This window comes from Festucalex cinctus, chromosome 5 (genome assembly GCF_051991245.1).
Source record: "Festucalex cinctus isolate MCC-2025b chromosome 5, RoL_Fcin_1.0, whole genome shotgun sequence".
In the NCBI taxonomy this organism is placed as follows: domain Eukaryota; kingdom Metazoa; phylum Chordata; class Actinopteri; order Syngnathiformes; family Syngnathidae; genus Festucalex; species Festucalex cinctus.
In genome coordinates this window covers 28567293-28592991 of record NC_135415.1, presented here as the reverse complement: position 1 = coordinate 28592991, position 25699 = coordinate 28567293, and the positions used below count along the sequence as shown (strand labels likewise).

Genomic DNA, 25699 nt, shown 5'->3' with positions numbered 1-25699 from the left:
AAGACTGAAGTTTCAGATAAATAAAGAATACATTTTCATCCAAATCTTATACTGTACAAGTTTACCTATTAGTATTTTCTAAATTTGAATTTAAAAAATTGCAACAATCGACTTAGAAATTTGTATCGGGATTAATCGGTATCGAATCGAATCGTGACCTGTGAATCGTGATACGAATCGAATCGTCAGGTACTAGGCAATTTTCAATCCACAAGGTTCTTCAGATTCTTCACTGACATGAATAATGATATCACATGGTATAATGATGTATTGAAAATAGTATTCTATTGCCAATAACACAAATATAAATATGTGCATTGCATATTCAGTATGAGTGTCAATTTGTGTAAATAATATGATTCCCCCAATACTTCCCCTCCACAAATGAAAACGCTTATATAGTGTTAAGAAGTCGGTCCCAGGTTGCATCGTCAACAAAAACCAACAGCTCGCCGAGACAAGATATTTGAGCCTGTATCTATTTTTTGGGGGGAGCAAAAAGGAGCAGTGTTTCATAAATCTTTGTAAGGACACAGAGGCAGCGACAGGTTCGAGTCAGCAGATGCTGTGAGCACTGTATCGCTTACTGCTTAATGAAGAAAAGCAGCAGTGGCTGCCTTGTGGGTTCCGACGTTTCCAGACTCGCCATAGTGGCATCCATGAGGTGGAATGTGATTTGTCAGTCAGACGGAATGCACCTTACCACTTCCCCCACACCATACTGGACATATTTTCTTCTCAATTTGTAGTTGGTTATGTTTAAAATTATATACTCGGTAAAAAGAATTGTGAAGAAGATGCCCTCACCATCCGTTGACTCTACCTGTGGTCGTATTGTACTAGAATGATGTACAGTGAACCCCGCCTACATTGTTTCATCTTTTGCGCCTCTGCTCTACCTTGGATTTTTAAAGCTGCTCTCTGTAAGAATTTGGCCAAAAATATCTTTAAAATAACATTTTCATTTGACCATTTATGACTGAAACATCTTCTAGCTGTTGACAATGGATATTCCTGCAAGCCTCTGGCCAATATAGTTTTCAGACAGAAATCGGGTTCAAATTTCCCGCCCTTTGTCTGTATATGTGAAGAAGGGAAAATGCAGTGTCATTTTTCAGCCACAGGTGGCAGTAGAGATTCGAAATTCACCACTTTGTGGAACAATATGCTGGGTAGCCCGGAGTTCTACACATTTTGCAATGTAAATATATATATACTGTTTAATTCTCTTTTATTGTATGTGATGCTGTTTGCTTGATGGTGTTCTGCATTAGGGATGGGCGAATACCGATACCAGACCTTATTTCAAGGTATCAGTACTCACGACGGCCCTCATGGGGCCATTTTACAATCAGGAACTCGAAATTAGAAATTAGAATAGAAAATTTCTATTATTTCTATGCAATTTTTAGGTAAGATTATATATTGGTATATATATAGTTGTTTCTAGGGGTGTGAATTGCCTCGTACCTGATGATTCGATCCGTATCACGATTCATAGGTCACGATTCGATTCGATACCGATTAATCCCGATGTGAATTTACAAGTCGATTGTTACGATTTTTTTTTTACTCAATTTAGAAAATACCATTCAGTAAACTTGTACAATGTACACTGTAAGATTTGTATGAAAATTTATTATTTATTGATCTCAAACTTCAGTGTTATAACTGTGAGCCACTGTACTTAACAAACAGGTTGTAACCTTTTTCATGTTAGAACAGCATTGAAATAAAATAGTAAGGTTTAATGTCCCATTAATATAACATTCTTCCATGCTTAAGGTGTGAAAGTTAGATGTTTTGTTATTATTTTTTCATCAAAAATGGATGTTAAAAAAATCAATTTGGCTGCCTATTGAATCAATTCGAGAATTGCATGCTGTAGTATCGCGATATATTGCCGAATCGATTTTTTTTAACACCCCTAGTTGTTTCCTTAAAATTATCTGTCATTGTTTTTTTTAGGGGGTGGTGGGATTTTAAATACCAACAGTACTATCGGTATCGGAACTTCAATTGTGAGTGACAACAAACCTACTTTACCTCTTGAATTTTGGAGAACTGTGCAAATGAGAGAGTGAGAACTAAGAAACTACTTCAAAGTACTACAATATATAGCCTTACATGAGTTCTAATAGTCGTGAGTAATACTTTAAAAAGTTAGTTTTAACATGTTTAAATGTGTTTCAACACATTTAAACATGTTAAAACAAACTGACCATGTGGTATGAAAAAAAATAAATAGTTGGTCTGTCTGTCATATTTTTCGCCTATCGAATGAGAATATGGAAAGTAATGGCAGTCTACTGTACTTGAAACTTACAGCCACATCTGTCTGTTGTCGGTTTTTCCATTGTTAAGAAAGCTTGATACTGATTCAGAGACATAAATGATAGTTCACGGTGCGTAATCTTAAGCTTGAATCAGCGGGCACAAGTCAAACGTGTATTTAGACTTTAAGAGGTGCTAAAACGGGAGCACAAAAAAATCACAGCTTGGAAAGTCGGTTGCCCTCACTTTCCCAGAGCTAAGCTACGCCCACACTCACGCTCATGGGAAGCTCTAATAGAGTTGCCATGCAGGGGCCTTCCTGCAGCTGATAACCCTGCACTGGCCCCTGTGCAGTAGCTACCCCGGAGAGAGACCGTTAACCTGACTGCGGCTCCTTCCTGGATAAGATGCAGCCTACCCGCCTGGTAGCCACAGGATAACTCTTTTTTTTATTGTCTTTTTAAAACTTTACGAGGCGATATGATGGGAGGGACTGTATATGCAGAACACAGTTCTGCATTACAGTATGCGGGTGCTCTCAAACAGCGTGCTACCGCTTCCTGCCCACTAACTGGCAGTCCCACGGTAGGGAGGGCGAGCTCTGTTGGACCAGAACAATGCCAAAAAAGGCTGTCATAAAAAAAACCAAAAAAAAACCAAGAAACACACTTCTGGTTGACTGTACCTATCTGGGCACATTATCTCGAAAACAATGCATAGGCTGAATATGCAAAAAGCTTTCAAAAATACTGTAGCGGCCCCTTGGATTTTTCAAGCGAGTTTCAAATGGGTGACGACAATCTTTAGTGGTTTTATTGTCCTGCACCGTAAAAACTAGAGAATAAACAAGAGTACAATATTTGCATTGTAGTTTAACAAATAAGTCATACAGTAATCATGTTTATATAACCATTTACCTAATACAAGTACGAATAAAGAAATATGAAGACAAAAAAAGGTTACATAAGTATTCTGCCAAACCAGTACAAAAAAAAAAAAAAACATTTCCTCCATTCTAATAACGTGGAGTTTACTCATAAACAAACAAAAAAAGACATTCGTTTTAAATAAACATGTCATCAAAATAATAAACTTTGTATTTCCATACCTCATTCCGCGCTCCATCATCAGCTAGCTTGTCTTAGCTTAGTATACACATCTCCAATTGGAGCTAAAAACAATACAAAACAACTAAGTAAATCACAATGTCAATTCTTTCCTAACAAAAAAAAAAACAATAAAGAATGTTGTGTACATCTCGTGTACTTGTATAATATTTTACCGTTTCTCTGCCGACATCCGAGCACACGATCTGAAGAGAAGCAAACCGGAACTCCGACGTTACAAAACGGAAGACGACGACGTTGAAGTGTGCGCGCTTCAACAAATGCAGAAACGCCACTAGATGGCAGTGTAGGGCAACACATTGTCCATGCACACAAACAAATCAAATATGGAGAATATCAATGCACTTCAACAGGCATTTACAAATATACACGTAGACACAAAGACACTAGCATTCATTGAGGGTCCAAAACAGCTTTGATGTGGCACCACAGCCAAAATAAATACAATAGTAAGACAAGAATACAAAAACATAGTAGATGCTCAGCCTCAAAACATCTGCTGAGTCAGTGCAAACAAAACGTGCAGTCACTGGGCTCTGAAAACAGATTACCTTACACAGTGAATACCTTACACAGTGCCCCCGAAACACACTTGGCTCATGTACAAGATTTCTCGCTGAGTATTTTATCATCGCTCCCCAATCAGGCTTTGTGTTTTCAATCACAGCCACAATGAATAGACCCAGCAAATACAATAAAACAAAAAAAAGATGACGAATCAATACAGTAAAAGAAACAATGGTAAACATCATGAACTGACTTTTGCAGTCAGTCATTAGCATTCATGTATGCACAGTAGGGTTGGGTATTGCCGCCAACCTCGCGATACGTATCACGATACAGGGGTCACGATACCATACGTATCGCGATACATATGTATCCAAATACTTGATCTTCAAGGCGATACGTATCCCGATATATTACATTCATTTTCTTGCATTTTATAAAAAACAGTCATATGTGTACCTAAAGGATGTTTGTTATGCTGACTTAAAAAAATATTTTTGTTAGCAGCTCTTCTGGTTTAGCACCAAGCAATATGCCTGGTTTAAATGTGCACGCACTGCAGAGCAAGAACAGCTTTCACAGACACACCGGGAACATTTATTGATAGGCATGAGCCGATATGAGCAATATCAAAGTATTAAAATTACAGCTCTAAAATGTGCTTATTTAAAATATTTCGGGAAATAAAAACAGATTTTTTTTCATGTAACACATTCTATTTCGTTTTTAAACTAAATATACGGAAATTGGTACATGTGCCACATGTTAAGTTTATAAGTAAATAAATAATATTCTTCCTCTGCTTTCATTTTTCTTAGCAAGACACAGCGTCCAATCACTGGTGAGCTATTTTTTGCATTAATTGAAGTCAATTAACTTCAAAGACGCTGCTGTTTTTTATTTTTTTAGTACAATGTAAGCTGCAAAGGCAAACGTTAACAGCCTATTTAAAGATAACGAGCAATATCGATTCTGACGCCTGCGTATCGATACGCGTATTGTAATGAGGCCCGCAACGATATATTGCCGTATCGACTTTTTGAGCACACCCCTTACTGTCGATGTCATTCAATCGCTATCAAAAAAGGTCATATTTCCACACAACAAACCAGCTTCTAGCACTCATCATCAGCCATATTTTTTTTGTTTTTGTTTATGTTGTTTGGACCTTGTAAGCTTGAAGTCTGATATTTCTGACTTCTCCTTGAATGAACTGCAAATGAGGGCACCACAATTTGGATCACGTATGTTTTCCAATTTGTACTATCACATCATCTATTTTCATTCTTCTTATGTATGTTTTCAGTTAAAAACTACAGCAGACAGCCTAGAGACCCCACCTGATAAATGTTCTAGTAATTTTGCCCCCAACCGTACTGTTCCCATCCCCCACAGTTCCCCTTCACTATACAGTGACCAGCGCAGTAGTACCCTGAAGACAAGGAAAGTCCTGTATAATGTCAACACGGCTTTGCAAACGCTGATGAAATGACCTCGTGGGCTCGTGGTTTATAACTTCACACATCTTTAGTGAACATTCAGATGAGACACGAATTGGAACATTTATGGGTGCACACATCTTAAAGGTCACATTCTCTTGGTGCTCTTCCTCTGGTGAGCAAAAAGGCGAACATTTATGACGCTCTATATTTCCTTTTAAATCGGTCTCGGAAGACTCTAAAGCGTGATGCTGCAGATGCATTATTATAAAGAGAGTGAAATAGAGTGGCGGGGTCGAGCTTGAGAGGCAAAAAAAAAAAATCGAGACCGGAGCTTGTTGGGTAGCAGATGGCCAATAGTGGTCAGCTGGTAAAGAAACAAGCAGGTCAGGCCTCTCCTCCGCTTCCATCCGAGCGTTCATACATTATGCACAAGTGCAGCCACTTTGAGGTGCCCCCACCAAAGCATCATCTGAAGTTCCACAAAACCATTCGAATGTGTCTAACAACAGCAGTTTGGATTGTGATATGCCCGTTTTAAAATTACATTTGATAGCAGGGGAAATTTACAGGTCGGAATGAAAAGGGCTTATCCCGTATAATGCTCAAATGGAGAAAAGATTTGGTTCATCTAAGTGCACTTGCTCTTCTGATTTGCCTTTAGGACCCATGCGTGTGCACCATATTGAATTTTCCACCAGTATGACTTTGCTGGAAAACAGCCCCCCCCCCACAAGGTTTATTCATTTATTGATTGCCGCTGAAGGGGCTGGGCTGCATCATTCATAGACGGTGACAAATATTTATTACGGCCATATGCTGCATAATGTGAGTTCACAAAAGCCTTTTGGGATGATGATACAGACGAGAATTCATTTAATTTAACGGAATTGATTTGCTTCTGCTGAGACATTTTAAAGCACAAGCAGCGCAATTAGAGACTGAGACATTTTAAGGCACAAGCAGCGCAATTAGAGACACCATACGGATTATTACACCGCTTTCCTCAGGCACGTTCGCTTCAAAAAACACGCTGACCACGCACTTGTCTGATCAATTAAATTTGAGCTCTATAAGTGCTAAGTGCTCACTCTCTCTGGTAATGCAAAAAAAAAAAAAAAAAGGACCCCAGTATCCTACCTTGATGTGCGCTAAAACAAGCAAAGGAGGAAAGATGGAGGCAGAGAGAGAGAGAGAGAGAGAGAGAGAGAGAGAGAGAGAGAGAGAGAGAGAGAGAGAGAGAGAGAGAAAGAGAGAGATCAAAGGGACGGGTAAGTTGCAAGAGGAGCAAAAGCTTCTTGTCTGGGAACAACTGCAATCAGAGCCCCTGCCAAAACCCGCCGGATTCATCCAGCGGCCTGACAGAAAATGTCTCAACAGGCGTTCGAGTGCTCAGAGCGGACTACAGTATGTGAAGTGTAGCTGTGAGTGAGGGCAAAAAGTAAAACTGATTCTTATTTTACTATAGGATAATTCGTTCGACGGGACTATATTCTATTTTGAGATTTAACACACAACTCATTCAGATAGACGTCGAAATACAAATATCAAACACAGCTTTTCCGTATGATGATGCGTTGCATTTCAACATCGCTGTCGACTACATATCCTTAAACCAATACCTCAAAGTCAGTTAAAACAGAGCGCTATTCAGGTAGAAGTAAAGGCAACAGATCTCGTTTTCTTCTCTTTTTTTTCTCCCCGTTTCTATCCCAATTTTGTCATACGCCAGCTATAGACTAAAGGGAAGAAACAAGCTGATAGGTGCAGTTGCAGTTAAAAAGTCGGGGCTCTTTGTAATCAACTGGGCATTGGTGGCGCATCATGATGTAGAAACATCTTTCTTTAACATTAATTAACATTTTAAACTGTGCAATGCACCTTTAACTATTTAACATTAAAACTAAAAAAAAAAAAAAAAAAAGATAAAATGAAACAGTGAGAATTAGGGGTGTGAATTGCCTCGTACCTGACGATTCGATCCGTATCGCGATTCATCGGTCACGATTCGATTCGATACCGATTAATCCCGATATGAATTTACAAGTCGATTGTTGCGATTTTTTTTACTCAAATTTAGAAAATACCATTCAGTAAACCTATACATGTACACTGTAAGATTTGTATGAAAATGTATTATTTCTTGATCTGTAACTTCAGTTTTATAACTGTGAGCCACTATATTTAACAAACATGTCATCTGTTTCATGTTTGAACAGCATTGAAATAAAATATTAAGGTTGAATGTTCCATTAATATAACATATAACAAAGTTAAATGTTTTTTTTTAAATATTTTTCCATCAAAAATGGATGTTAAAAAATCGATTTGGCTGCCTATTGAATCGATTCGAGAATTGCATGCTGTAGTATTGCGATATATTGCCGAATCGATTTTTTTTTAACTCCCCTAGTGAGAATATTATTTATTGAGGACAAAATTCAACATAAATAAACCTAAGGCTGTCATAGATTTTTTTTTTTATTGTTTCTTTACTACTTAAACATACTGTATGTGCACATTTCCTATTGTTATTGTAGATTTTTCTCAAAGAAAGAAAATAAACAAAAAACATTGCTTGATGTTTGAATAAATTACAGATACAATCTTCTATGGATGAATATATCTCTTTCAAGTGGGGAAGCTGTGCACATTTACAAGAACTTTGAAAACTAAAAATGATGATATACCGTATTTTCCGCACTATAAGGCGCACCTAAGAGCCTTCAATTTTTTCAAAAGCTGACCATGCGCCTTATATATGGATCAACATTGAGCCGCAACAGGTCTCGCTGTCAAGACACTATCGGTGACCCTGCACGATCGGTGACGCGCATGCGCAGAAGATCCCGCCATCTTGTATCGCTAGCTAATGCTAATACTTTACCTCAGAGAAAATAATAAAACAGCTGTTTATTCATTTTGGGAGTGAATGGAGTTGTCAGAAAGCTGCTTTGTAATCTATTAATAAAGTTTGACTGACCTATCTGACTGTTTTGTTGACATTCACTTTAGCGCAGCACCATCTAATGGATGCATAACGTAACCCCAGCCTCTACTGTAGCGCCTTATATATGGAAAAAGTTTTAAAATATGCCATTCATTGAAGGTGCGCCTTATAATGCGGAAAATACGGTACTGGAAAAAACAAGAGCCTGTTGGATTACCATTGATACATGCATTAAATCATTTCAGTTTGTCCAATAAAATTAGATGCTGAAACAGCATTTGATAGTAACAAAAATGTCTTGAAAATTGAAATTAGCTTTAAATTGTGTGATATTATCATATGAATGAATTTGTAAGCTTACGTAAATCATCGATGAAGGAGGTGGGGGGGGGGGGGGTGCCATGTCAAATCTCGCCGAGGGCGCCATATTGGCTATAGGGCCCGCCCTGGGAGCGCCTAATGAAGTACCCGGTGAGTGTATGCGCCATCATACAGAATGCATCAATAGCACTAATAATGTTGGCACATTCAAGCACACCTTGACAAATATCACACAAAGTGCTTATGTTCCTTCATTTCTAAACATCAGGCTTGTCCAGCCCGGCCTTTACCTCCTGTTGTTACCCTGCGGCATACACACACACACACACACGTGCACCCCCACACGCACACACATCCCATCTGTTCGACTCTCCAGACCTTGCATCAGGCCTGACATGAACCATAACTTGGTACGCAAACACGAGCGCGCAACTGTGAAGCGTCACAGCAAACTGAGTTGGGTCGGGCTTCAAAATTGCGGTGCGCATGGCAGCAAGCACAAAACACAGGCGGCTAAAACAAAATCTAATCTGCCTTTGAAAGAGCTTTTTAAAGGAAAAAGGAATGCCGACAGAGGATGAATCGAATCGTCAAGGTTGCCTGCTTGTTGTTTTGACTGCGGGGGGCTGATGCTGTTGCTCAAGCAAAGGAAGCACACACAAAAAAAAGCCTTTGCAACCATCCAAAACACGCTATCGTTCGCAAATTCAGACTAATCGTGTCCTTACCGTGAGACATGAACACGGACTGAACGGTCTATGTGTGTGATCTTGTACGTGAATCGTCTCCTGAGTTACATAACCCGGAATCATCCCATTATCACGGGAATGAATTTCAGTGTGCGTTCAGCTGCTTGCCACATGCGGCCTCGGTTGTCTGTTGCGTTGACGTGATGCATGTGACACACTGATGACAATTAAACATAGAGCAGGCTGGGGACATCTGGCGCAGTGGCGCGGTAGCGGACATGATGCAATGTTGACCCGTCGGTGTCAAAACACACATTTCTGCCACATACAGTATGTGCACGCGCGCGGAAAATACAAAACCAGCAGAGGCGGAGGCAGCTGTGTGATATGCATGCGGGAAAGAGTCGAGCGAATCAATGGTGGGGATGTCACGATAAGGGCAATATCGTGATATCGTGATATTAATTAAAACTGCCACAACGTCGTCGTCGTCATGTTCACAATATTTAACTCTTTGACCGCCAAAAACGGTTAATAACGTTTAGTAAAATCACGATGTATGCCGCCATAAACGTTAAGTGACGTTAACCTTTTTTTTTTTTTGTGTGAATATATCAGTGGTCAATGCAACGTCCAAGTGCAGCGCAGCCGGGTCAATGAGTTGTGAAATCAAAAACACCCACTAACCATGGCCAGCAGATGGCAGCGGTAGCTGCTCGGGCCCTAACTAGAGCTGCAAATGGAAATGAAACATGACGCAATCTGATGAAATAAATCGGGATTAATCTGTATCGAATCGAATCATGACCTATGAATCGAGATATGGATCAGGTACTCGGCAATTCACACCCCTAATTGTTTACAATATAAAGATGGTCCAGAACCACAAGAACATGGCCCCACTTGTATGTTTCATCTGGGCTTTTGTTTGTGGATTTACTGGACATACAGTATATCTATATATGAGATGAGTGCATGTGAGTGCGTGAGAGAGCGAGAGGAAGACGAAGTGGCAACATGGGAAGGAGGCTGGCTGTCAGGATGTGGACTCCATTGTCTGTCCGACAATGAAGATATCAAGTCGGCAGGAGTCCTATAGCGCCCTCAATGGAGTCGTTAACATCTGGGGGGGGACACGGGCTACCTGCGTGTGTGAGTATGCGTGCCTTTGTTAAAAGTGTTGAGGACAAAAAAACAAAAACTGATTTTTAATGCTTTTCTGCCAAACTGGGATTTACCTCCTGGTGACGTTCTCTGTTAACCTTCCTCAATCTAATATAATCTACTTTGTGAATTCATATAACAGGGATTACGTCTATTCAAGGGTTCTTTCGATTTGACTTGACAAATTACAAAAGTAAGTCAACAGAATTTCAGACGGATTATCCTCTGCTTACGCCCAATCCGTACGTCGACCTCAAGATAACAGCCAGATACCAGCGTGCGCTGTTTACGTTTTTGTATATATCATCTTTTCGCCGTCCATCTATTTGTTAACTTAATAGCACGTGTCCTCATTATGGCGCCGGGTGAGCTGAAGCAGCTGTGTGAAGAAGCGGGCTACGCCGATGACATGGTCAACAGCCAATCACGGGGGCACATGCAAGATAAAACACTTATTGTATGATAGAATCATCAATGAATTTGCATGCATGTTGACTGTGAGGCAGATGTATTAACCACTACCCACTGTTCTGTCATCTTTTCTATGCTATATATTAGGGGTGTTAAAAAAAAATCGATTCGGCAATATATCGCGATACTACAGCACGCAATTCTTGAATGGATTCAATAGGCAGCCGAATCGATTTTTTAACATCCATTTTTGATGGAAAAATATTCAACAAAACTTTCACACCTTAAGCATGGAAGAATGTTATATTAATGGAACATTAAGCCTTAATACTTTATTTCAATGCTGTTCAAACATGAAAAATGTTACAACCTGTTTGTTAAATACAGTGACTTACAGTTATGACTGAAGTTTCAGATCAAGAAATAATACATTTTCATACAAATCTTACAGTGTACATGTATAAGTTTACTGAATGGTATTTTCTAAATTTGAGTAAAAAAAAAAATCACAACAAACCACTTGTAAATTCATATCGGGATTAATCGGTATCGAATCGAATCGTGACCTATGAATCGCGATACGGATCGAATCGTCGGGTACTAGGCAATTCACACCCCTACTATATATCAATTCAATTATTTCCATTTTGACACAACAGGAAAAAAAAAATGATAAGCGATACAAATTATGAGTATGATAAACACGTCCTGTGACTCATGTCACACAGGAAATAAATTCTGAAAAAGTCGTAAAATGAAGACAGCCTTCCTCCTCCATCTTATTAACACTTAACTTCTCCCACACCCAGCACCCCCCCCCCCCCCACCCCTCCCACGCTGTCTGTTAGTTAACAGGCACTGGCACCAATCAGCTTGTAAAAGAAACCCCCCCCTCCAAGCAAGCCACCACTTTTTTTCCTTCCCCCCAAAAAAATGAGTGGACGGCTGCCCCCACCTCAATAATTACAGTAATCACTCGAGCGAAGCTATTACTTTCCTCATTAAGGCACAACACCAGAGGGGGACAACAGGTCGTTAGGAGTGCAAGACATAATGCTATTTGGCAATACATAAGATATGCTTAGCTGAAATATTAAAGAGTTGCAGGGATGCATCCATGAAGATGACTTTTTAAGTTTTCCTTCAACACGCGCCGAAAAGCTGCAAAGCATCCGCACAAATAAGAAAACTGTTGATACAATCACACGCAATGGAAAAGCGCCTGAAAGTAAACAAACGTTCAAACTAATCATTCCCATCATATCATATAGTCTCTTAAGAAGAAAGACTGATGAGCGAAGGTAGCAGAGAAAGCTTCAATTGAACACATTTAGAAGTGATGTTAGTGCTCCCCGAGTTGATTCCTCTCCAACTGCTGCTTGACCGCAGTGCGCTTTTGTTTACACTGCGCTATGAATGGAGATAAAGTTGCACCACAGCGAACACCCGAAAAAAAGACCGTTTTACAAAACCAACACTTAAAAAAAAAAAATAATCAAACGTATGCCAAGATTTCCCCAACGAAGCACAATGGGAATAGTTGAGACTTGGAACACTCCGCCACACGAGCGCTTTCCTTTCTCGTCATCATCAGCGGTAAACATGAATCAAAAACTTACCTTTATTGATGATTATTACAACTCGGATGGTAGCGGCGATGATGTGTTTCCACAGGCGACGGAAGCCACCAGCCTTCCTTTCGTAATAGCGGATTTGTTTCTCGTATTTTTCTCGACTTATAAATCATTCCACATCCTCGTCAATGTCACGGTCTCCTCTTTCCTCTTTTTTTAAAAAAAAAATCTGTGCTCCTCTGCTATAAAATGTCCGAACGATGCAGGAAAATCAGGGCTTGTGATCCTGTCATTTAGTTTTCTTACGGAGGAACTGGGCTGTGCGCGCAACTCCCTCCCGAGGCTTTGTAACAGGAAACCAGAGGAAGAAGAGGAGAAAATGGGGAGGGGAGAAAAAAAGAGAGGAAAGAAATAGAGTGCGACGTTATAATCCAGAGTCTTGAAGGAGTTAAAAAAAAAAACTGCCTGTACGTCTCTGTAGAAGAAGTTCCAGAGCCAACGCGCACGCGTCGGACTGGACGAGCCGTTTATGTTGATGCGTCGCTGACAGTGGCAGACTGCTGAAAATGTGTGCGTGCTAGTGCGCGTGCGCGCGATCGTGTGTGTGTCGTGCGGGGTGTGCTTGTGCAGCACGCATCACAGCAGGACTTGGGTGGATTTTTTTTTCTTTTTTTTTTTTTTTCAAAAACAGACAAATGGCTCCCCGCCCATTGGCCTCTCTGAACAAGGACCCCAAGCACAGGCAAAGAGGGGGCCCCAGCGGTCATTAGCTGCCCACTTCCTTTGTGTGTGTGTGTGTGTGTGTGTGTGTAAAGTGAAGGCTTGTTCAGGAGACGCTCCCCAACCTGGAGTACTATGACCTTTTATTGTAACGAGTCCCCGCTCCCTCTTAAATTAACCGACCTCTATAAATGAACAATCGGGGTAGAATTGTCACTGTTGGCACTTCAATACTGTTTCATCTCTATTTGGAGTCTTCCATGCAGGTTTTTTTTTGGCTCTGTGTGAGGAAACCACAGAAAGTAAAAGATATCCTATATAGCCCAACGTAGCATTTTTCCTTAAAATTGCATCAAATAAATGTCAGTTCGCTAGTCGTCTTATTGTTTATTTGTAGTTCCTGATTGTAAAATGGCCACGAGAGGGTCACCATACCTTGAAATAAGTCCCGATATTGGCCCCAGGTGCGAGCTCATCCCTTGGGATTATCTTTAAACATACAGCATACATCTATTTGATAATGAGGTCGACCAGAAAACATGGAGAAAAGCCACACCGATATGCAAACAGCACAAGGACAGGTTTCAACCACTTTCTTTCTGTTTTTGACAGTGCTAAAAAAAAAAAAAAAACTTGGGATGATGCGAAAATATCTGATCCGTTTTTGGATTGCTTCTGTTGGGACACCCATTTAAGATATTTTATGGTATGGTAGTGGAACCTACGGAAGTGTATTGCATTCACTTGAAAAAAAAAAAAATCCTGTTTTTCTGACTACCGGTAAAAAAAATTTTTTTTGGGGGGGGGAGCTTTGTTTTTGTTTTTTTTTTGGTTTTTTGGAGTTTTTTTTTTCTTCTGTTTTTCTGAATATTTTTTTTTCTGTCATAAAAAAAAAAAAAAACGGGGAAAATTTTACTCAGAAAAACATGGGGGAAAAAACATTATTCCCAAAAAAAAAAATTCCAAAAAACAGAAAAAAAAATATTCCGAAATACAGAGCACCGACTTCTTGTTTTTCAAAGTATTTATTTAATTTTTTTGGACCTCTGAACTCTGACCTGTATATATGACTGGATAGCCGATAGCTCATACACGCTAGTGCAAGCCGTTGAAGTCACCGGGCGGACATCTTGTTACTCCCACCTTGCAAGTAGACTACTGTATATAAACTATACGGTATACGTACAGATGAGACATATGCAGCTCGTAGGCAGTTAGTATAAGGCCGTAGGTGGGGTGGGTGTTTTATTCCGTTTTGTTTTGTTTTTCCTTGTTTAAAAAAAAAAAAAAAAAAAAAAAAAAAAAAAAAAAAAAAAAAAAAAAAAAAAAGAGTAGATAGATAGAAACGTCCCACCCTGCCTCCAGCCTTATTCTAACTGTCTACGAACTGTATATGTCTCATCTGTACGTACACCGTATAGTTTATACAGTAGTCTGCTCGCGACGTGGGAATAACAAGATGGCCGCCCTGTGACTTAAACGGCTTGCACTGGCGTGTATGGGCTGTTGGCTATCCAGTCATATATACAGGTCAGTGGTCTAAAAACAAGTCTCTTGGAGTTCAGTGGTCCAGAAAAAAATATTACTCTGAAAAACAGAAGTTGGTGCTCTGTTTTTTGGAATATTATTATTTTCAGTTTTTTGGAATACCCCCCTTTTCGAAATATTTTATTTTATGACAGAAAAAAAATATTCAGTAAAACAGAAAAAAAATGTATTAAGAAAAACAGAAAAAAATACTTAAAAAAAAAAACAAAGCTCCTCCCCCCCAAAAATAGTCAATAAAATAGGATTTAAAAAAAAAATTTTTTTCAAGTGAATGCAATACGCTTCCGGAGGAACCAGATACATTAAAGTATGTTCATTATTGCGAGAAAATTGTCATCTCTTGCAACTCAGGGAAGGCAAATGGAAAAAACCAACCACACTATAAATAAAATACTATAGATTGTAATGGAGAGAAGTTCAAAGACAATAAAATATTTTCTGCCTCCTGAACTGTGTTTACTTGCAATTGGGCGTCTCAACAAAATTTTGATGAAGCTCAGAAATGGAATTGCTGATGATTTGCTTCCACGAGTCTTGCATCTATGATACCAAATGCACAATTGTGACCTATAAATCAAATTCACCAAATACAGAACAATAATATCCACACGTTGGAGATTTGTTTTATTTTCAACTCTAAACCCTCAAGTGTATCTTTTTGTCTCATTGCGAGTATGGAACAGGGCACCTTTGGCGCTTTTAAACCCGGTTCTAATCAATAAACACACTGGAATAGGCAGTTCCCAAAGGCTGCATATAGTTTATAATTCCGTTTACTGCAGGAGCACATTGAGCAAACCGACTGGTGTTTATTTCTGTTTGGGAGTGTCGATCGCACGCATCACATTTTAATGCCGCAGAGCTTGAATGTGTTTTCAGTCTGACTGTCAGTAATGCTATGAAGATTGTTACTCAAAACTCTTTGGAAGGACAGATTATCATGCAAACAAGGCATATAATAATAATCCATAATTCCAAATTTACATCAGGTGGTTGTTGTTCTGGCACAGATTTGTTTGACAGGTAATTTGGAGCCTGGCTAGGATTCTAATGCGTGTTCAAGATAAAAAGGAGAATTGGTGCAACAACATCCCATTAAGAGACGCTGTGGACAAAATGTGGCATTTGTGTTGGCCATCATGTTTTTTGAAAATGAAAACAAACATGAACCAAAATCCATGTTTATTCAAGAGAAAAATAAATAGACCTGATAAAAAATTTAATCTGGCAGGCAGATGGCCACCAAAACATTCCCCCCATTTTCCATTTCTGCAAATCACAGATGAGTGTAATTACAGAAGCAAAAATGCAACTCGTATCAACATGTCTCACGTGACGTTTACTGTATACGCGACTGACACAAACAACGCCAACCTCAGTGCAGATTAATGGCTCTGACGTGTGAAAAATGAGTGACCGATCTGCATCTGCATCCTTTGAAGCGACAGAGGCGGTATGACCGGATCATCGGTTTCTGTTCGTGGTGGACCAATCGATCCAACTATCGATACCAAGTCAGTATCGATACTGGCACAGTAATATCAATCTTTGTCCACTTTCAGTTTGGCTCTTTTATGCAATGTTGTTGATGCATTGTGAATTCCTATACCTCTCAACGTGCATCACATTCAATGCCAAGCGGCGACGGCGTTTTAATCAGCGCTTCCACTCAAACGGGAGCTTTTCATTGCTTTTAAATTCTATTTTTGTTTGAACACCTGCAGTGAGGCTGATGGAGGGAGCTTCAAATTTATCTGCATTTCTGTTTATGAGTCATTGCGTGGCAATGTCAACACGCTGAAAGCATAAAAAAAACGTTTAGCCATAGCCTTGCGAGTATGCAAGGACGGTTTAAATAATATCTGAGCAGAGAGAAGAATGCGGCTCATTGCAAATCAGGGGATTGGAATTTGCCTAAGCATCTGATTTGAAAAAATAAATAAAAAATCCCAACAAAGATACGTAGCGAACGTAGAGTGGTAGCATCTTTCTTTCTTTTTTTGACAGTGGTGTCCAAACTACGGCCCGGGGGCCATTTGTGGCCCGCCGTCCATTTTTCAGTAGCCCGCGACATATGCTAAAAATGGCATTTGACGCAGTTCAAATAAAATAAACAAAACAAAAATGTTTGGAGATGGTCAAAGTAAGAAGGGAGGGTGTCAAAAAACACAGGTGCCATTAAAGGTTGTTTTAGTTAACTAAAATTAATGAAAAAACTAATTAAAAAAACAATAATATTGTTACGGAAATAAAATGAAAACGAAAATGCTTTAAAAGAAATGAAAACTAACTGAAATTACATTTTATTTTTACAAAACTAACTATAATTATAGGAAAAATGTCCTTCATTTTAGTCTTTGGTAATTAATTTAATGCATGAGCCTTTGGGGATGATTTTAAATGTGATTTTTAGTAGATTTATTTTGATATCAACCGGAATAATGACGTTTGACAGTGCTAGATGATGTCACACAGAAGTGACATCATCTAGCAGCAGCCAATAGAAAAGCACCAAAAGATGACGTTGCTCCCATGGTGTTTTTTTAAATATTGCGCACAAGTAATACACATTAAAAAAAAAAAAAAAAAAAACTAACACTAATACTGAAACTAACAAACTAACCTAAAACTAAGCATTTTTTTTAAAGAACGAAACTAATAAAAACGAACAGAACCACCCTAAAAACTAATAAAAACTAACTAAAATGAAAAAATCCAAAACTATAATAACCCAACTGCCATATTACAAATAAATTGGTTTATATACTGTAGCATTTTTCTAAATATGCAAAAGCACAAATAAATTATTTGTACAATTTTTAGGACTAAACACAATTCCTCTTCATTAACATTATGTGGCCCTTGCGTCCTTCTGATTTTCTGTGAGTGGCCCTCAAATGAAAAAGTTTGGACACCCCTGGACTAAGGTCATATAAGTGTGTCATGCGTCGTGTGACTAAGCGATCAGGGAGAAGCAGCATCTCAACAATCGCAAGGAAGGAAGCTCTTATCTAAAGGAAGAGAGACATAATGGCGAGCTCCTCCCACCACTTATGTTGTGCTTAGGGCAGTGCCTTCTGCACAGTAGAACCCGGAGCAGCAACAGGTCATTTGTTTCTGCTCCTCCTCAGCACAATCATCTGACTCAGCACGTTTGTATACCGCTGTAATTACTAGGGCTGGAACGACAGCCAAACATCACGATACGATATTATCACGATATTGTGGGGAGGTTGGCGATACAAAAAAAGGTCACAATATTCTTAAAAAAAAAAAGAGCTAATACAGCAATAAAAAATATTTATAAAAAATATATAAATATAATATAAATATATTGAGGCACTTGTTAATGCACGCAACATATTGCGTTTCTGCACATATTGAGCACATTACGTTCCCCTTCATTTGACCATTTGCATGGAATTGAAACAGAAGGGCCAAAACATGCCTTGTGAAAATTAAGAACATTAAATTGCACTAAACAATTAGCCACCAGAGGGTGCTAGAACTTTTTTTTTCTTTCGAGAAAAAAAGGTTGGATATTGACGAGTGCAGGGCTGGACTGTCCATCTGGCCTACAGGGCAGATGCCCGGTGGGCCGGCCTCTTTTGGGGCCGATGCAGTGCCTCTTTTTTCATGATTATTATCCTACATTTTACCACAAGAGACTGGTCCACAATTTAGAACGGTCAGTCAATTAATCCATTTCGAGTACTGATAGCAAACTGAAACATCATCAATAAACATGAGTGGCAGAACTTCATGTTAGTCCGAAGTCAAAATGGGCTGTTTTTTTTTTTTTTTTTTGGTGCCAGTCCAGCCCTGGGTGAGTGCATTGTCTTGTTCAGTGCTTTTCAACTGTCAACCAAAATATCATTTAGCATCAGATAAAGCAATAACACAACCGCAGGCCCACAGTCTAACGATTGAATTTGTTATATATAGTTCCTGGTGAGAATTTTTTACATATTTCATTTTCAGCAAAATTGCAGTGTCCTGGTTTTGAATTTCGAATTTTTGGTCACCGTAATTTAGAATTTTCAATGAACCAAACATGCATATTTTTTGAATGTAGGAAGAATTTTTAGTATCTGAAGAAAAACCCACCGAAGCATAAAGAGAACAACTCCTTAAAGGAACATAATCCAGATTCAAAAGTCCCAACTTCCGAACTCTGAAACAGACATGCTAACCACTAGCGATGTAACGATATCCAAACATCACGATACGATATTATCACGATATGAAGCTCACGATACGATAATTATGACGATATTGTGGGGACGTTGGCGATATTTAAAAAAGATCACAATATTGTAAAAAAAAAAAAAAGAGCGCTCATACTAAAAAAAAAGAACAATATTGTGCTTTTGTACACAACAGCAATGCATATAAACCACCTACAATCGTTAATAATATTGGGGCAATTATTTGCTAATGCAAGTACACATTGATCGCTTCACAAGCAAATTCGGTTCCCCTTCATCTGACAACGAGCATCGATTTTAAACATAGTAGAAGGCCAAAACATCCCTAATGAAAATTAAATTGCACTAATAAACTAGCCACTAGAGGGTGCTAGAACTGCACAAATGGAAATCAACCTGACTTTTTTTCACAGATGTGTTCCTTTTAAATATTGTGACCATGACGACGACGATATTGAGGCAGTTTTAATATCACAATATCACAATATTGCCTTTATCGTGACATCCCTACAAACCACGTGTCCGCCAAGATGCCCCCACCTGTAAAGTCGAACGCCAACTATCAACATGTTGATAAATAAACACTTGTATAATAACAAGTCAGTACATTATGTTCAGGACGGTTCCCAGAAACCGGTGCTGATTCAAATCACGTGTTCACACTATATCTAAAAACACTTAAGTGTTAAACATCTTTTTGTGTTCCACCGGACATAAAGCGTGTGCACAATGAGTTTTAATCCGCACTGTTAGCTTTGGAAAGGTCTTATGAGGCTGGCTCAGGAGAGGCAGCTCTTCATAGACTCCACATAGGACGGATTAAACGGAATGATTTGATTCAGGTCAATCTTCCCCTGCAACAGCAGAGGAGGAGATTTCCCTGATTATGTTGCAAAAACAAAAGCTGCTAAATACAGAAAAAAAGAACATATCTCCTTCCGGAGACAGATCATCAACTTGTGGACTTAATGCATATTACCATTTTTTTTTTTTTTTTTTTTTTTTTGCTCCACTTCCAGATATGTGTCCTACATATGCCAAGGTTGATGAAGTGTCAAGCTGAACTAAAAGCAGTGTCGCGCATTCAGAAAGCAGATTTTTCTGCCAGCAAAGTGGGGTAACATCTCATTATGAGGTCGAGCAGAGGTCATCTCCTGTGCGGATCAGCTTTTTATGATTTTCTTTTTTTGACTTTTCTTTTTTTGGTCCTCTTTCACAAGCAGGGTTTACTTTGGACGGAACTTATTCTGCGAAATATTGCGGAACACAACGCAGTCCATTCTGAGTGAGCGTTTATAGCGCAGAGACATTTATTGGTAAATGGGCTGCATTTTTCACAAAATTATTACCTTTAAGGTCCTAAAGCATTTGTGCAATGTTGCGTCACCTTTCAGCCAAGCTGAGTAAGCGAAGGGAAGATTTGAGTGACTTTTGAGTGTGAATGAAAATCATTCTCACAAATCCTTCCGCTTTAACTGTTGGTTATTAAAAAGTTGACCTAATAACTAGGGATGTCACGATATCCAAACATCACGATACGATATTATCACGATATGAAGGTCACGATACGATAATTATCACAATATTGTGGGGGCGTTGGCGATATTTAAAAAAGATCACAATATTGTAAAAAAAAAAAGAGAGCTCATACTTAAAAAAAAAAAGAACAATATTGTGCTTTTTTACATAACAGCAATGCATATAAACCACCTTACAATCTCTAATAACAATATTGAGGCACTTACTTGCTAATTCAGGCACACATTGATCGCTTCACGAGCAAATTTGGTTCAACTTCAACTGACAATTTGCATAGATTTTAAACATAGAAGGCCAAAACATCCCTCATGAAAATTAAATTGCACTAATAAACTAGCCACTAGAGGGTGCTAGAACTGCACAAATGGAAATCAACCGGACTTTTTCAACAAATGCGTTCCTTTTAAATATTGTGAACATGAGACGACGACGATATTGTGGCAGTTTTAATATCGAGATATCACGATATCGCCCGTATCGTGACATCCCTACTAATAACAGTACAGTAGTGTGGAACCTCTTTTCCGTCACACTGGTCAACTTCCCAGTTGTTTGAATTCTAAAACAGTAACATTATTTTTAATTCATTCACGCCTTTGACAAGTATGCTTGTCAATATTTTTTTTCATTTTTTTTTTCAATGAGGCAAATTTTGCTCCACTGTAAATTTCAAACCAGGAAAAAACTTTAGTGATGCACAACCACCAGTAGATGACATTATAGCTTAATTTTATATAAAATAAACAGCTTGAGAGCCCATGAGAGTAATGGCTGCATTTTGTGCAACCTACATTTTTCTGCTGTCGATTATTAAAAAATACAATAAAATAAATAAATAAATAAAAAGGTAAAAAAGGAGAGAATATATGCTGTTATTTGACAGAATCGGTTTACATATAATTATTGAACAAAATATCATGTGGGTATTAAAAATTGTGAAATTTTCTAAAATGACTGGCAGTGAATGAGTTTTTAACTTGCATACCTTAAATATGCAAATGATGAATAACGATAACGATAAACAGTGCAGAGAAATTAAACCCACACGACTGCAAACTAATTCTGTCATATTCAATCTATAAGCTCTTTTTTTTTTGTCACATTTTAATTTATTTATTCTTTTTTTTTTTTTTCCTTACTAAAATCGCTCTCTGTCATATATCATCTCATTACGATTTCATGGGTAAACATTTCTGGTCTTCATCCAGATTGATTGGCCCAAATGTTTCATTGCCTGCTCAACCGACTGGCGCTTCATATCTATTGAAATGAGTGTATTAAAGCGTGTCGCATATGATGGGTGGCTCCTGCCTTCTCCCAGCGGAAGAAGGAAATTACAGTTCAAAGACCATAATTGGATTCAACTCATGTATTCACTCAAGCCAGATCGAAAGTGACAAGCAAGGTTTTAATCAGAGCCTTTTTTTGGCGATGGCGGAAAATGAGTTACTTCTAAGTGCCGCTTCACAAAGATGCTTCGTTTATTTGATGGAATCGTGGCGTTTGATTAGAAACTAAAGACGAGCTCGCTTTCAAGTCCAGGTAGCTGGTTTTCGAGTTGGAAAGTTATCTTCATTTTGTCGAACGTGCGTGCGGGCGTGAGATAAACCGCCGGTTCGAGGCGACGTTCCTCGCGCCTCATTTCACCCCCCCCCCCCCCCGTCACCGAGCAATAAATCAGTTATCGGATGTGCGCTTCGTTTAGATGTCTTCATAGATTGCCTTCCCGCTCCTAATTTTGTCTGGATGGGATAACGGCATGGTGATTTACTGGGCTACGCAAGGAGAAAAGGATTGGAGGGGTTTTTATTACTCTAAATTGCACGGGAAACTGTAAACGCAGCGTTGAACCAGTCTTGCCTGAGGTCGGCGAGGTTTGCCCTCTCGGAAATCTTTGTTCCTCTCCTCCGCTCTTGCACCTCGGCTGGAGAATTATAATAAACATCAGGCCGAGTCTTCCTGTGATTCATCAGTCTCATTGGAGCAGCTCAGAGATTGATGAACTGTCTTCTTTTTGCAGCTTGGCACACACGCAAGTGAGCAAAATTTAACACTATTTGTGCTATCTTTTAGTCCTTAGCGGAACGTGTTGCATTTGGATTCTCATTTCATGAGTGTTTGAATGAATGAAAAAGAAAAAAAACTAGAGCTGCGAGCAGCTATAAAGGGCCCTCGCAACCTGGGCCACATTGGGGTACTTGCACGTCAGGGTACTGGCACGTTGGGGAACTGTCAAATCGGACAAGGACCATCTAAAATGTTTTTGACAAGCTTTGTTAGTGTAAAAGTCCAAAGATGGTGTGCAATTCCCAAAATAAATTCAAAATGGCGGACTTCCTTTTAGGTTTAGCATACGGCTACAGAATACTTTTTGTAGGTCTTAAGCTAATAGGTATGCCTCCCAGTTTTCACAAATCTAGGTCAAGTCATCTTTAGTTGTGTATCGCTTGAATCATACAATTGGAAATGCTCCATAAAAATGCATAGAGGGCGCTATTGAGCACAACGTTGGGTTACTTGCACGTCAGGGTACTGGCACGTTGGGGCACTGTTACATGGAACAAGGACCATTTAAAATGTTAGTTTTTTCCATGCCTTGTCTGTGCAAAGTTTAATGAAAGAGGCCAAAAATGATGTATAATTCCCAAAATAAAATCAAAATAGCGGACTTCCTCTTTGGTTTGGCAAATGGCTACATAATACTTTTTTGTAGGTATTAGGCTGATAGGGGTCTGTCCTAATTGTCACAAATCTAGCAGAATCATACAATCGGAAATACTTCATAAAAATGTCTAGAGGGCGCTATTTATTGCAAATTGCACAATAAATCTCTAAAAATTCATGTTCATGACAAGTCTGATGTGTTTGCAAAGTTTCATGAGTTTTCACACATTGCACAATAAATCTCTAAAAATTCATGTTCATGACAAGTCTGATGTGTTTGCAAAGTTTCATAAGTTTTCACACATGTATAGATAAAAAAACAAAGCAGCACTTCACTTGGCAAACTGCATCGCTATAGCAGCAGCGTGCGACAAAATAAAAAACTTTTGATAACTTTGCATCTTAAACATCTTAAGATGAAACACACCAAGTTTGAAGACGGTTGGATGAACTTTGTACGAGGAGTTCGTTAAAATATGACAACTGAAAAAGGCCACAAAAAATGGCAAAAAATCCCATCGTAAATCAAAATGGCAGACTTCCTGTTTGGTTTATCACATGGTTCCAAGAGACTTTTTTGTACATCGTGGGCTCTTATGTATGCCTGCAAATTATCATCGCGCTAGGTGAAACGTACAACCGGGAATGCTTCGTTAAAGAGGAGTTTTTTAGCTCAAAATGTGATGCCCGGCCCCTGGGGGACTTCCTGTTGGGTTTAGCACATGGCACCAAGAGACTTTTTTGTACACTGTGGGCTGTTACATATGTCTACAATTTTTTGTAGCTCTAGCTACTTCGTACAACTGGGAATGCTTCATTAAGAGGGATTTTTTTCCTTTGCAAAAAGTGCATGCCACGACAACAGCGTGCGACGAAATAAAGAGCTTTCAATAACTTTTCATCCTCAACATCTTAAGATGAGTCACACCAAGTTTGAAGATGATCGGATAAACTCTGTAGGAGGAGTTCGTTAAAATATGACCCCTATGAAATGGCCCAAAAAATGGCAACACATTCCAAAGTAAATAAAAATGGCGGACATCCTGTTAGGTTTAGCATATGGTTCAAAAAGAGTTTTTTGTACCTCGAGGGCTGTTATATACCTCTACAAATTTTGGTAACTCTAGGTGAAACGTACAGCCGGGTATGCTTTGTTAAAGAGGAGTTTTTTAGCTTAAAATGTGATGCCCGGCCCCTGGGGGACTTCCTGTTGGGTTTAGCACAGGGCACCAAGAGACTTTTTTGTACATCTTGGGCTGTTACATATGTCTACAAATTTTCGTAGCTCTAGCTGCTTCGTACAACTGGCAATGCTTCTTTAAGGATTTTTTTTTTCCTTTGCAAACAGTGCATGCCATGACAACAGCGTGCGACGAAATACAAAGCTTTCAATAACTTTTCATCTTCAACATCTTAAGATGAATCACACCAAGTTTGAAGATGATCGGATAAACACTGTAGGAGGAGTTCGTTAAAATAAGACCCCAATGAAATGGCCAAAAAAATGGCAACACGTTCCAAAATAAATCAAAATGGCGGACTTCCTGTGAGGTTTAGCATATGGTTCAAAAAGAGTTTTTTGTAGGTCATAGCCTGTTACATATGTGTACAAATTTTCGTAGCTCTAGATTAAACGTACAACCGGCAATGCTTCACGAAGTAAGAATTTTTAAACTCTAAATTTGATGCGTCGCCGACGTCATATAGTATATCAAAAACTTTAGATTTTTTACAATGATGTTGTCCCAGGTGTTGAGATGGTCCATCCCAAGTTTGAAGTTAATCGGGTTAACCGTGTAGGAGAAGCGGGCAAAAGTATGACCCCTGTAAATGTGCAAAACTGGGCCAAAATTGGACAGTCAGATGATCATACCTCACTTTCTGTCTATTTTAGGGTACACACATCAAAGAGGTTTTTGTTCATCTGGATGTGCTACGGGTGCCACACAATTTTCGTCGCCATAGGACAATCGTAGCGGGACAGGGATCCGTTTAACCTATGTAGGTGGCGCTATGGAGCCATTTTTCTGTTATCATGTATGGCGACTTTAAAATATCAAATTTTTCGCCAGGCCTGATGTGCGTGTAAAGTTTGGTGAGTTTTCGTTCACGTTTAGCGTCTCAAAAATGCGATTGTTTGCGGAGAATAATAATAATAAGAATAATAACTAGAGCTGCGAGCAGCTATAAAGGGCCCTCGCAACCCGGGCCACGTTGGGGTATATGCAAGTCGGGGGACTTGCACGTTGGGGTACTGTTAAATAGACAAGGACCATGGAAAATAGAAATGCATTTGCCGTGCCTTGTGTGTAAAAAGGTGCAGTAAAAGGCCAAAAATGATGCACAATTCCCAAAATAAATTCAAAAGTGTGGACTTTCTGATGTGTGTGCAAAGTTTCATGAAAAGTCGCTCGTTTGATATTCAAAACCAGCATCTGTTCATTTGAAAACATTGCATGGCACAGAGATGGTGTGTGATCAAATAAAAAGCTTTTTGATGACTCTTAATGTGGTGTCGCTGTGCAACACATATGTATTCATGACATAGTGAAGTATTGTGACAG

At 39.0% G+C, this 25699-nt stretch overlaps 1 protein-coding gene across 2 annotated transcripts in view; it reads right to left on the bottom strand.

Annotated features, from left to right (window-relative positions):
- Positions 1-13013, bottom strand: part of sema4c (sema domain, immunoglobulin domain (Ig), transmembrane domain (TM) and short cytoplasmic domain, (semaphorin) 4C) — a 104819-nt gene extending 91806 nt beyond the window's left edge. The window contains exons 1-2 of one of the 2 annotated variants that reach the window (XM_077522752.1): positions 3557-3614; positions 3383-3445 (exon numbers count right to left, since the gene is read on the bottom strand). The gene's annotated coding sequence lies outside the window, so the exon portion shown is untranslated. Of the gene's footprint in view, positions 1-3382; positions 3446-3556; positions 3615-12501 lie in introns of those variants that run through there. The other variant, XM_077522751.1, reaches the window with a different exon arrangement.
- Between the last annotated feature and the right edge of the window lie 12686 nt (positions 13014-25699).